At 34.5% G+C, this 14888-nt stretch overlaps 1 long non-coding RNA gene across 1 annotated transcript; it reads right to left on the bottom strand.

Moving 5' to 3' along the window:
• Positions 1 to 286: 286 nt before the first annotated feature.
• LOC137398760 (uncharacterized) lies at positions 287 to 10158 on the bottom strand. The gene is made up of 3 exons (XR_010979018.1): positions 9940 to 10158; positions 4280 to 4417; positions 287 to 1017 (listed from the first exon to the last, which is right to left on the bottom strand). It is a non-coding gene; the product is annotated as an uncharacterized lncRNA (long non-coding RNA).
• Positions 10159 to 14888: the final 4730 nt, after the last annotated feature.

The following is a 14888-nucleotide window of genomic DNA, read 5'->3' as shown; positions in this document are numbered from 1 at the left end:
TGGTATTGAAACCATCTTAGTTGTCAAATAGAAAACTTTTAAAACGTATATTAATTAAAACAGTGCATATATTCATGCTGCCAAATATGCCTGGTAGAGTCAGAGACACCCAATTTTAAAAACATAAATGTCAAACATGGGAGATTTGCATACCTGTGGCCACATTTATTACTTATACAATTTGATTTAGTCAATTCATTGCTACTGAGGCAAAACTGGGAAATATAGCATATGTGGGGCCCTTTGGATTATAAAATGTTTCAGATAAGAGCTTTCGATGAAACCATGCAGTAACATTGAACACACTGTGCAAATTGCATGCATGTATATCTAACTCGCATTTATCAACATTGGTCAGCATATTTCTTTAAAAAAAGCCCAAACTTACTCAAAAGGAAAAAAATTGACTCTTTAAGCAACCCCGTCAAGGAGTTGAGTTTACAGAAAAGGAAAGCTCAATATAAGTACGTCAAACAAATTGCTCAAGTGAGTGCAACGGTGACAAATAAAATATTCTTAAAACACAATGAGTTTGTATAAATCTAAAAGTCTTTAGTGCAAATGGAGCAACCTATCAAAAGCAGGCCAAACAGCTGTTACATTACCAAAAGATTAAAAATCAAAGCATTCACAAGAATACCATAAAACATTTATCAACAAAAGTGGACTATTTTATTTCTGTCAAATAAAGCTGTAGAGCTTCAAAACACTGAGCTCTATAATTGTCTTGCAAATTGTGTGACCATCTCCTGGCACCTCGAGTATAATGTGTGAAGTTGTGGTAGCTGTAACTAATGGCTCTGCACAACGTTTAAAATATGATTTTAGCTAGAGATCTTAGAAGCGATTCGCAAGAGAACTTTGCTGATTGTAGACACGCCCAGCTACAGAAAGAACTTTAAGGTTGGATGTCATTCCAGTCACTGGATGTCTTTTTGGAAATTGAACATCAACTTGTTGTTTGAAGGTTAGGCAATCTAGACCACTTTGCCTCCACTGGTAAATATGCTGCTCTACCTGCAAAGAAACCAGTTATTAACCTGTTAGTATAGTTAAAAATTAGGAGAATGTTGAACACTAATCATTTTACAGACTTTCCAAAGATATCAAACCAGCTTTAAAACAATACTGACTAAAAAGTGTGCTCCATCATGTTGTTTTAGAACGCTTAGGAGATTGGCCAGAAACTTGAAGAGTAGGCTTTTGCAGCTAGCTATATTGGTGGCTGTACTAATTGTAGGTCACACAAAAGATGCTTTCCTACTGAAACTCTGCATAATTATGTTTGCCCTAAAGAGATTGCAGTTCTCACTATGTTGATGTTATGCCTAAAAAAAATTAACCTAGTAAGCCTTAAAAAATTCTTGTTTCGATGTTGTTAACACAAGTTAACTCAATAAAAGTAAAAAACAACAAACATTATCATTAATGCTTTCTTTTAAGCTAAAGCTTTTTTGTCAAACTATTAGGTAAGAATGGTATCTTTTAAATATAAAATGTAATGAATAGTTGGGTTAAGAAAAACTTTATTTTACAAACTAATAATTACAGCGTTACCATTCCTCTTATTTCTAAGCAAAATGCACCAAAATCTACAAAATTTTACACATTCAGCCTGTACTGTGATGAGAACCGTGTCTGTCCATATAAAGCCACCGTTGGATAATGGAAAAATATTGCATCCCGCTGGATTTGAACTTGCAACATTTACCTTGCTAGACTGACACTACAAAAACTATGCTAATTAACCTTGTAATAATTTGCAATATTTGAATGCATAATTATTGCAACTGATAATCTTTTACAGCACTCTACACTGCCAGGGTATTTGTTGGTACAAGCCAAGTTGATTCAAAATCTTGAGCTGAGTAAAATTCCTAACTGTCTACACGGTCTATTTTTTCCATGCACAGATTGACTATGAATTGTATAAAAGTCCCTTTTCATTCAGTTGGCCTTTAACACTGTAAGGTTGGTGTGTATGTATATGCCTTTCACTGCAATGCATACATGTACAAATTAAGCATAGGGTTACTGCCAGGTTACTCTGCAAAGCAGAGTTGTCCTCTCGTGCACTCCAAACAAATCCTAAATATTTAGGATTATACATTAATCATTAATTATATAGACATAATTGAAATTCTTTAAATAGTTTAGAAGTTTCTATTAAAACAGATTTTCAGCTTTTGTTTACACCATTTAGTCTCTGCTTATATGATAAAGCTACTCTTTGCCATTAGCATGTCTGTGCAAATGCGCTCGTTTATAACAGTTCATCTTCGTAGACTATTTGAGATGACCAAAATAAATTCTAGCTCAGCAAAAAAATTAACTCTGATGCTCATATCAACTGATTTGACAATTAAAAAACATTCAGTTTTGAAGGTAGTAAACATGAATTTGGAGATCAAACAGAAGGTGAGGTGAATAAAAGCCACAAGAGACCGGCTGCTACTTGTTGCGGCTAGCTAACAAAGTAAAATCAGTGTCTGTATGACTTATCATTTATCCATCGTCGGGAAGACCTTGGGAGCAAGATAGATTTTGATGAGACTAGATATCATGACATTCAGCTTGGTATACATACGGTCCCCAACCTACGAACGAGTTACGTTCCGAACTATTGTTTGTACAGTGAATTTGTTCGTAAGTTGCTTCAGTGCTATATTTTGTTATATAGCACTGAAGCAACTTCATGTTATATCATGTTATAACACTATCATTAATCGTCACTTTTATTGTTGTCATACCAACTCGCTAGCGGTCCTATTTATTCTCCTTGTTAGCCGGTGTTCTCACCGTTTGCCGTTAGGACGGAACAGTTGATATTACTGAATATAACGGAGCGCTCTCATTTATTTGAGCAGAGCAGATAGATGTACGCTCCTCGAATAGTGAAATTTCCTTCGCTAATAAAAAAGCTGAATGAAACTACACACACTCTCTTCTTTTTATTTATTAGTCTAGATCGTGCCAAGTAAAGGTCGGCAAACTCCTTTACAATACATACAGGAAAAATAAAAAAGTTCTTTGCGCACTGGAGATACGTTCACGCACTTATGCACTGCAACGAACTGGGCAGAGGAAGGTGGATGCTGGGTGATGCTTCTATGTAGCGCCTTTTTCTGCCACTAATAAGTCGGTAATACCGTCGGTATTATCGATGAATATACGCGCAGACCTGTTCGTATGTACCGTTGTGTGTAACTCGAATGTTCGTAAGTAGGAAACCGTCTGTATTAACACTCCAAAGCTTTCACTGATAGATCCCCTTCAAATATTTCTGATTTCTTGCGAGGCGAATCATTTTACATATTTTTGACAAAAATGACAATCTCTATTGACAAACTAGTTTAACAATGTATTGGTATCTATAATAGCGAACCCTATGCATCTCATCATTGCTAAAGTTTGGCAAGAATGAGGTCAACAGAACAGTATTTTCTCATGAAAACCTCAATAAATAATATTCACAAACAAACAAACAAGAATGTAAGCGATATTTTTAAGGACAACTATGAAAATTTTGTTAATAATTTTGGGAACTTTCACCAACTTGACACTTTACCCTATATGGCATTACTTATGTTGGTCAAACAAAAGCTTTACATAAATTCTTTACATTGAGAGGAATTTGCGTTATAATAGGTATACATGTACATTATAGCAAAATTTGCTGTACAGCTATTCCAACCAGATAAAAATCTGACATATGCCCATACTACAAAAAATTCATAATTTGAGTTAAAATACTTGGATTTAAGTTAGAATATGACCTAAAAGTCAATGAAGGGAACTTAGGTTTACTTTTCACATAGGAAACAAATACATTATGCTTATGAAACAATGCAAGTGTTTTGGCCTTAAAGTTTGGCTTATTTATGTATATACTTAAAAACATCACTTTTTATTTTGTTGGTTTTCACTGTCCACAAAAGACCCTGGTCCCCGTTAATCCCAAAAATTGAATGGTGACTGCAAAAAACAGCTATGACAGGCCGAACAGGATTTGGAACAAAAGGTACATTTCTCACAAACAGAGATTGTAAATAATACAAAAATGCAAGTTAAGCAATACGAGTGTCATTCAGAGTTAAAAAAAGCTATAGCTTGTTGCATACTATTAGATACATCGTCCAAATACATATAATTGATATTTTCGGACTAGCACAAAATTTTTCATCTCAATATTTGTAAAATACATCTAAAAAAATATTGTTTTTCACCAAAGTTCATTCTATGTCACTCAATATTTTGGTGTTTTGACACCCTAATTTACCTTCACTAAGTTCCTTTGTCCGCTCTCCTCTGACCAGAAACCTCCCCAAATATGTGAGCTTTTGTAACCTTGAATCGCCAATTCTTTAGATAACTTGTCTAGCACCAGAGTGGGTGCAGAACATGTTATAGCAACACCCTGCAATTAGTAATAACAAAATAAAAATATCACATTTTTTGAATGAATGATTTTCCGATTAAAATTAAACTCTTTTCATGGCTAATCAATTGAAAGCTCATTGCTTGCTGCAAAAAAAGGAAAAAACTGAGCAAGCAGAAGTGCATCTGATATTTTAGCTTATGACTCTCAATCCCAGCTTTGATATTTGTCACCATTGTGATTTGTAGGCAATAGAAGAACGCGAGTTAAGCAATGTAAAAACTTATTCATATTCTATTAAAAACAAGGACTTCAAATATTGAAGTGGTATTTCAAAAGCAATTACTCATTCGTAAAATTGATAGTCAGTAGTCTGACCCTGATCTGGACTTGGCTTTTAGATATTATTGCAAAGTAAAGTTTAGAGCTGGTCACCATAGGCTTTAACTGTGAGTTTCAGTTCCTATCCCAGACACTATGCTTACATATAGTCTGTACAAGTGCTATCGTCAGTGGACAGGCAACCAGAATGCAAGAACATGACAACTATAAACATGCAAGGGTGAATAGGAGCTGTATACACAATTAAAATAAAGCAGTTATTTCACAAGGCATAGTCCAATTTGTAAAACGGAATAACTAGTAAATGACATTCAACTAAATTGTTGTTGATGACAGCTCTGCACAAGCTTCAGCTAAACATTCACATATAATAATTACATAAGAAAATACACAAACTAAAAAGCAATAATACTTAGTCAATACTAAGAATGATTATGAAGTTTAAAAATATTAATCAAAATTACGTACAGTGGCACTCGCATACGGTTGTTGCTTGAAAGGTATGTTTCCAAAAAAAAAATCTTGTCATTTGTCTAAAAGATTACTAATGCTTAAAGGTTGACTTGCAACAAAATTCACGCTACAGCTATTTGGTATCAAAAGATTCACCATGTCTTACTCTGTTGTGTTGCATGTGCAATATATGTAGAAATGTGATAACATGCTCTTAAAAGCTCAAAAGCGAAAAGTTAATCGCCGCCATTACGAAATTGCCAAAGATTAGAATCCCGTTCCAAACATGGGTCAAATAAAACGTAGCTCAACAAGATGGCTTCTGTTTACACTTTCATGCAACCTCATTCATTCAAATATTTTCACAATTACACTTCACGCATTCAATGAAACGATGTCTATTGTCCTCAAGCATCTGTTTCCTCATCACTGTATTGATGTCACTTTGAGCACTGATATCTCAAAACCTACCGTAAAAAATGGTTTAATTTTTAACCTTAGCTCGAAGGAATGCATATCATCATCTGATAAGCATGACAAGCCTGTTGGTCACCTGTGATAGTCAAAAAATGCTGCGGAAATTATGCGCGCTGTTTGGCAGGAAGCATGGGTCACATGATCAGATTGCGACTAGACGATTAGATCAACCCAAAACAAAATAGTAAACTAGCGAGCATCTATATTTGGTAAGAGCTCTTTGGCGAAACCCAAAGTTTATGTCATAAATTAGTGCTACAAGAAGTTTTATATTGAGCCTTTTACGGAACTTACAATTCATGTGAGAAGATCACGTGTCAAAACAATACCCAAATCATTTTACTATGTCAGAGAAATGAATTGATTCCAATCTACGGCGGTTTCGGGATCGCGGAGATTAACTGTTTCTTTTTTAGCTTTCAAGAGCTTTTAATCACAGTTCTCCATATTTTGCACCCACAACACAGCAGAGTAAGCCATGGTGAATCTTTTGATACCAAATAACCGTAATGAAATTTTGTTGCAAGTCAACCTTCAACAAGCAAAATGATAACAAGCTCCAGTACCATGCATTGACAACTTGGGCAGCTAAGTCGTACATGCAAATCAGATGAGTATTTTACGGTATTTTGGAAAGGCCAATAATTAACCAATATTTGAGTTTTCATCAAATTAAAGTACATTTAATGGGCCATTTTAGCAGCGCAAAGAAAGCACATTTCTGATGACCATTTGCACCAATTTAGGGCAGGTAGTAGGAGTGAAACAAATCGGTTCGACTTATTTTAGTCAAAAATGGATACAAGTATTAGCCAAATGAAAGTTTGTTACGGAAAGTTCTATCATAAGAACATAATTTGAAATAAATGCTATAATAAACCTCTTGCAGTTGCTTCATTTTGTCTTGCAAACACATTAAAATCTGTAATAGAAAACAAGACATCTATGCAAAATCAAAACTGGTAGTTAATTTCTGTTAGCGATGACATATTTTTTATTGTAGTTCTACAATAGCACTATAAGTTCCAAACAGTGCATTAACTATTAATATGTGTCATGATCACAGAATTCATGGTAAGTCGGGATTACAAGATTTAGCAAACAAAATTTTGATTCTAGCCTAATTACAGCAGATTATATGGTCAAAAAACTGAAGCACGTTTACCATTAGTGCAAAAACATAGTTCCAAGAAAACTGGTATTAAAGTTTGAGAAACGAAAACCAATGTAAAGTTTTGTTTACATTTCAAAACGACATAGCAACCAATATCAAGATATTGTGATATTTATCTAGGTTTCTGTACTTGGATCCAAAAAGCTATGCTGAATTTAAAAATCTAAACAGATTTTAGCTGGTTGTCAAAGAAATAGCTGTATATTTATAAGAAAGTGTATTACTTATTTTTGCAGATATTAAAAACAGCTTGATTGTATCGCGATATTGGGCACACCTAAATCATCAACCAAATCTTTAGAAAATTAACAACAGTAACATATTGCACACCATCGGTCACTATATACTTCGACCTTGCAAACTCGAATAATTATTCTCATAACTAAATCTGATTATAATTTCATAAAAATTGAATAATTATTCTTATTATTAAATATTGTAGTAATCTTGTAAGAATCGTTAGGAAAATATCACCACAACTCCCTTTACTTTCACTGCTTTTGACATCAGTTAGAATACCAAAGTACTCATTACAAGCGTCCAAAATGTCAAAGTTACCTTTAAAATCGGCAAAAAAGAACCAATTATTTTTAGCGGACACCATTTTTCAGTACTTCTTGTTTAGCACAGCAACGGTTTTAAGTTTTTTTTCGATGGTAAAATACTTTTATTGGCTAAACTGACTTCAGATTCAGAAAGATCACTCTTTGATTGGTCCAGACCTACAGGTTAAAAAATTTGTTACCAATATTATAAGTTCAGTTGGTGCAACTTCAAAGTCGAATAACTCAGCTTCGTGATTTGCGACTTAACCATGGTTTCTGTGACCGCAACCCATATGATCTACCTGCTGATAACTTCAACTCCTTTACTACCAAATGGATCTCTCTACCGCGACATAAGTGTTTCGTGAAACTTAATTTCTAAAAGAGTGTATAAATGGTTATAACTTTACACCCCAATTGTTTATTAACAATATTTTTATAGCAAGTTTGTCAGCATAAGTTTTTATGTTAGTTCATGCCCCCAAAAATATTACAAACGAGTGGTCGAGTGAGAGGGACCACTTTTCGTCCATTTTGAAATTACTGTGAGGTAAGCACAAAACTCTAGTCGGATGATTTATGAATATTATTAGTTTACATGTTAATTAATCTGATGAACATAATTACTCTCATTAGTACTATTGCTCAATAAAGTTGCTCAGTCTATAGATCTGAAATTAGTAACCATTTATGGCTGTATTGCTTCTGAAATTACTGGTCATCAGTAAGAAGATTCCATAAAACAAGTTTTTGCAAAGCAAAACTCTGCTCAGGTTGTAAACGCATTCTTATTTGCTCAACATATGCAAATAATAGCTTTTTTCAATCAGGTATAGATGTAATAAGATAATTTACTAATTAATCAGTAATTGGAAACAATTTGTACAAAAGCTTGCTAAAGCTGCATCATGCAGCACTTGGCCATACAGAAACACATTGCCAAACGAGCTGTACTATTGGTAGTTTAAGAGTTCACACTGAAACAGCTTCAACATAAAAAGAAGACATAAGAAATCAGTGCAAAAACTGCTTCGTATTACATTTACTTCATGCCTTGTTGTAATTGAGCATCATACTGCGTGCACAATTAGGAAAAATAGCTGCAAGATCAAAATTTACCAAGTTTTTAATTTGTTAATGAAGCCGTGATAAAAAACAATTTAGACAATTTATGCAGAACTTAAATGCAACTGCATTTCATCAGCATTTTTATAAGCAGGCTTAGTGTAAAAAAAAAAACAGAGTAAGAGCCATACTACAAGTTCATGAAGTTTTGAACAAATTGTTACTTTACCCTTCAATATGTTGTAAAATGCTAAGACAAGGTTAAAAAATTATGGACGCTGTTGGAAGAGAGAACATTTCAAATGCCTCTAGATTTCATAAAAAACCAGCTAAAAATGATGGCCAGGGTTCTTGAGGACACTTTTATTTGTATGAAAGATTGGTAGATAGAACATTATTACACAAACAGACAATTCCAGAATTAAAGCGCAAACATTGTGGCCATAAAGGGTAAATAAAAATTGTTTCAAAGTAAAAGCTAAAAGGCTGTTGTGCCTGGTAGTGGTAGCATCATTACCATATCATTTTTCTATTGAATAACGTAATACACTTTTTATTAGAATAGAACAGACTTTGGTACATTAATTTGTCCTACATGTGATGGCTCTTATTAAAGACCTAATTTTCACCAATGAAGTGTGCCCTCAGATTAAGATGACCCTATTTATGAACCACACCGCCTATCAGAGTTTTTTAACATACACATTAATCAGCAGAAGGTTTTACGCCTAATGTTACCGACAAAAAATCTAAAAAGTGTGTTGCAGTATGAGCTTGGTCAGGTTCTCATCCTCTTTTGCTGATACAATAGGTAGCAATCAGTAGTCCATTTTCCAAATGTTTATTTATTGCCCATTTCTAAAACCTTGGTAGCTGTAAAGGTCTAACACAGCTGTTTATTGCAATAATAAACTGTAAAAACAAAAATAATGATTCTCAAAAAACTTTGGTCGCTGTTGGCTGTTAACATGTTTTCCATTAGTTAGATGCAGGATGGCGATTGGCTTTTTCCTATTAGGTACACATATGACCGGCTAACTAATTGCCTACTCACTAATAAGAAATGTATGTACAAATATTTTTTAGCGCATTGCTCTTGGTTATAAGCGTACACTGTGCTGAGCTGCACCGCGCAGCCTGTTGTACGCACTCAGTTAATGGACTAGACCAAAATCTGATTGTGTTTTAGACTTTTTCCATTCGGAAAACCCAGGCTACACTCATTAAGAAATACATTCAATCTTTAAAAGATGGTTAATATTTTAATACTTTGATATTGTATTTGTACAATTTAAATATCAATTGTACATGCCACTCCATACATGGTTATTTTGCTTCATAACTATTGTTTTACTGTTTTTGCGGATTGTCAGTGCTATAGTATTTTAGTGTAGCCAACTACCCAATGTAATGACTGCAGTCTCCAGAGCTCACTTTAGTCATCAAAGCCCAATTTAATTATCAGAAGATTAGGACTACAAAAAGTAGAGGACTCATCAACTTACCCTTCAGTTTTTCAAAACATTTGTAGGCCAATATGATTAGTTCTGTGAGAACATGATTAAAGAACAATAGTTCTGCGTGGTGAGCTCATCTTCGTTCTCCAGATTAAACAACTTCTACAAAAGAACAAAGATTTTAACATTGTATAAAAAAATAAGTTGATGAGGACTTTATGCACAGAGTCTCTGACCACCTTCAATTTGGTATTGGAAAAAATGTTGAAAGTGAGCTACCGTTAAACCTATATTTGAATGCACCTTGATTTGATTGGCACCGCTATTTGGGACCACATCAGGAGATTGCTTTGAAAATCGAGCGCCATCTTTTTAATGAACGCCAACTCTATTTGAGGAGGTAAGTTACCTTATCAGTATATGTATAGGTTTAGGTATAATCGCCTTTTGTGAAAATATAGCAAGGAGCTTTTAAGGTCCAAACACACTAGGCGATTTTATTGCAAGCGTCATGAGGGCGAAGATATCGCTGGTGCGTGCATAAACACACTTGAGCGATTTACTAGCAAATGATATAATGGGCACGCTCACAAACTGCCAATAAAAATCTGTATCATTAGTTTTTTTGGAGTTGTTGATAAATTTAGGCCAGTCAAAATGTCGTCGTCTAGGCTACAACATAAACAACCTCCACATTTGTTATTAAACCTATCTCCCTTTCAAAGAGTGTACACTGCCTACACTACAAGAAGACAAAAGAAAAACGATTCTTGTATTTTTAGCTGTATTGGTTTTACAATTTTTTATACATATTTTATTTTGTAGTGGTTTTTCATATTTAATATATTAAATATTTACCATTCTCAAGATGGTCAACCGGCGCAACGATTGACTCCGGATGTTGGTTTTCATCTCGGTTTTTTTTTAATTTTGTTATGATGGACAGAACTGGGAGTGCTATTATTAAATTCATGAACAATTGAGTGTTCGTTCTGAAGATGTTTCGTAACAAAATAGAAAATTGGAGCTGATGTACGTTGTTGAACATCGGTAAGAAATAATTACCCGCCGTAAAATTACATTCTGGTAAGAACTAACCAATCAAAATGCATCTCGTTAGCAATAAAGTTGTGTAGAGAAATTCTAGCTTTATCGCTCTGCATGAACACGCTGAGTGAATTTTAACGCAGATTAGCTCTAACACAATATCGCTCTAATTATCGCCTAATTTGTTTTCACCTTAAGAGAATGCTTCAGCGATAACACTTGTTCTATTGAGTCAAATATGCTACAAAGCAAAAAACTACTCTGAATTTGTTGTCGGGGTTTTATAAAAACACCATTATCAGCTTTTCAAATGTCTTAACCGCCAGTACATCAGCAGTCATAATTAAACATTTTCCCAAAAACAAGCGGCCTCAAACTGCCTAAAATATCAGACTAATCAAACATTCCATGTTAAGTGGAAAGAAAATGGGATAAACTACAGCATTGAAATTAAAGCACTCTCACACTCACTTCATGAACGGTTCTGTCAAAATCTTTACTGATAACTCGGCTTGCACTTTTATTCCATAAGTGCCAGAGTCACATCTCGGAGCAATAGGTCGGCTTTGCGCTAGAGGACCAGCAAGGCTAAAAGTGATAAAAATTAGATAATACACAATAAACTTTCAAGTTCAATTAGTGATGAGGGAGCAAAAGTATCCTACATGGGAGCTATTGCACACTTTAAACATGATATTTGTACCTCACAACCTCACATGGTCTTTTAGAGTAAAGTAGATGCTCCTATAACGTATACCTCCTATAGCATAAATTCTAGAAAAAGTCGGGCAATTTTGTGAAGTTTTTGCTTCGTACCGCGTAAAAAACTCCATATAACTTAAAGTGTATCATCGGGCGAGTTCTAAAGTTTGATTTGAGTGTTAGTCTGTCTCGCCACACCTGCGAGAAAAAAAAGCGACATACAGCGGTGTCAGAAAGTATTTGTCCACCTCAAACCTCACTGCCCATTTTAGGTAAATTTGTTGTAGTAGTCATGTAGAGGGATTGAACCCTGACAAACCATGCATCATTTAAAAGTAAATTAACATTAGATCTTGTTGACACCATCAGTAATAAAATTACGGTTAATCAGGGATCAATAATCATTTATAGGCCAATCAATGTGAATCAGTGCTTATTAACTCATTTTCAAACGCAATATGACATTATTAATTTTCAAGTGGAATATTATCACAACAATAGAGATCCTGTTGGACCGCATGTGCAGCAAAGGTTTACAGTTTTGCTTGTTAAAAGAGGAACAGCTAGAGATCCCAGAATTCATACCAGCGTCAACATCAACCACGGATAAGAAATGTTTCAACGACCTCATCATTCGCCTGCATACGATGGGCAATCTGAGCAATAGAAAAATAGCGAAGAAGCTTAGAGTATTTCAATCTAAAGAAAATTAAGTGGTAAAGAAATGAATGCAGCATCAAACCACCAAAGATCTACCACGATCAAGGCATTTGAAAAAACCAGCTGTCCAACATGATTGCTGGTTTCAAATTATGAACACTCAAGCGCTCGTGAGGCTTGTTCACAGCATGCCTAAGGCTGCAGAATGGTTATAGTCTGCAAAGGCTACCAGATAAAATATTAAAATGCAAAACAACCCCAATGGATTTTTTCTGGGCCCATAACAGTACAAGACTGTTATTTTCAATTTAGAAAATAATTAAAGAAGAGATAATAACGAAATTTGTGATGACATATTTTCTGGTATGCGGTGTGAATTAGTAGGCAGCGGTTGATACAATAGAAGATATTTGGCAATTTTAAAATCTAGTTATTTCTATTTTTCAGCTCATTAGGATTGTTTTGAAACAGGGTTTGATGTATGCGGTGCAAAATATTTCCAAATTATGATGAATTTATTGCAGTGCTACACTTACTTAAACAGGCAGACAAAGATTTTTTCCCAACACTGTACATAAAGCATTATACATATAATACATACAATTTCCATGACATTCTGACTCTTGTGATAATTTGTCTGAAGTGACAACGGAACAGAGAATAGGTACATATAGCAGTGCAATTGTTGATAAATACTTTAAGGCTATTGGTCGGTGCATCTGAATGTCACGAGTTGGAGTTGCAATCTTGAGCTCTTAAGAACGAATAGATGACGAAAAGGTACTATTGCTTTTTTATAGTGAAACTATTTTTTTCTTAGTCAATTGTTGTAAGTCGCTGTCGCGTCAAACTATGCGCTTTTCATCAAATTATTGTCAAATTACCACAATCATGGTCTATTAAACCAATGAGGTTGATCATGAAAAGTTGTCGATGAAAACCAATAATACAGTTAAGGCACCGCCAATACATTCAAAAGAATTTAAGTCAGATTCTCACATGAGCGAGTTTGGAAAGGTCCTGAAATGGTTTAGACAATTTACATGTATGTTAACATTCTTATAATGAAAAATCCTTATCATGTAAACGTTCCTAGAACTGATCATCTCATTTTAGCAGCGCCTGCTGTACAGTCATGTCTGATATGAGAGCAAAATGCATTCTGGGACAAAAGCTCGCAAGTTAATTTTCTTAAAGTCCTATCTCAAAAATGTTTTTTTTATAAATTAACTAAAGATAAATTATTGTGTTGCCATCCTCTAAAAAACTACCAATAAGAGATATTACAATGAAAAAATACATGATTTTATCTATTCATGCTCTATACCCATGCCCCCAAGGCTACAAATACCTATGTAAAGGTTATGGTCTGCATTAAAATGTAGCAGTATTATGTACAACATAATTTTGAGTAGTGGCAGTATGCAGCAGTCCATACAGTAGCATACCGTATGGAGTTCTTACCTTTCAGAGAATCATAGCACTAATGATTGTGAGAGAGAGACCTGATGCAACACGCTTGGTACGCTACACTTTTGTGGCATTGCATAAACAAACTCAAAGTATAAATTTAATATAACTGAATTCAGCTTAATAAAACATTCTTGAAAAAAACGTTCTGATCTTATATTAGAGCTAATTCTATTTTTTCTTCATTTTAATTTTTGAATCATCTCTTCCTGGCTGGAAACTCCTCGATTTGCTTATACTCTCATTTTCAGCCAACCTTTTTAAAACAAATCTGAAGCAGACCTGACGGGAAAACCAAGTGATGTAGTTTCCGTAACTGGCCTTTCGCATCTTTGGGCATTTAGTGATACATCAAAAACCACCTTGCAAGCTCGCATCTCTAATTTTCTAGAATTTCAAGGCGAAAGTGGGTAGTGAGATAGTGAATGGTACAGAATTTGTGTAAACATAAATTGCTTGAATTCTTAAATCTATTTATTGGTTATTGTTATATATATATATATATATCAACATATTTATTTTGAAGGTTTGGGGTAGACTGACACAATCTTCTGAAGAATCAATTGATTTCCTATAGCCGGTTTGTGTATTGACTCGTGTTCGCTTCAAATTCTGTATCATTTACGATTTTGCTACCCATGAAAGTTTATTATAAGTTATGACTAATGTGTTGAGAGTATATGGGAGGTCATTAAGTACAAAGCCCATCAAGTCAAGTAGTCAATGATGACTTACCAGCTGTTGAAAATTAGGTTGGGTACGTGTCTAATGACAGGGAAGAAGCGTTCAACTGACATTTATGATCTACTCATCCCCAAAATCTTCCGGAAGACAATGCAAGGAAGAGGACATTGATGACCGCCCAGGCCTATATAGATGAAAGAACCGTGAGTCACCACCAGTTTGTATGTCAATGAATTTGATATAGAAATACATAAAGTGCTGGTCAAATGAAAAGCAATACACGAGATGTTATGAATGAATAGCTATGCAAATGGCTTTGTACTAACCCTTGGTATGAAATATTACCCAAGCCTGTGTCATTAGACAGCAACCACATTTGCTAGTTAAAGCTCTAATTTTCAAATAAATTAGACAATGCTATGTAAATACATGTA

Source organism: Watersipora subatra, chromosome 6 (assembly GCF_963576615.1).
Source record: "Watersipora subatra chromosome 6, tzWatSuba1.1, whole genome shotgun sequence".
In the NCBI taxonomy this organism is placed as follows: domain Eukaryota; kingdom Metazoa; phylum Bryozoa; class Gymnolaemata; order Cheilostomatida; family Watersiporidae; genus Watersipora; species Watersipora subatra.
Note: the sequence above shows the minus strand (reverse complement) of the source record. Positions and strands in the feature narration are given on the sequence as shown.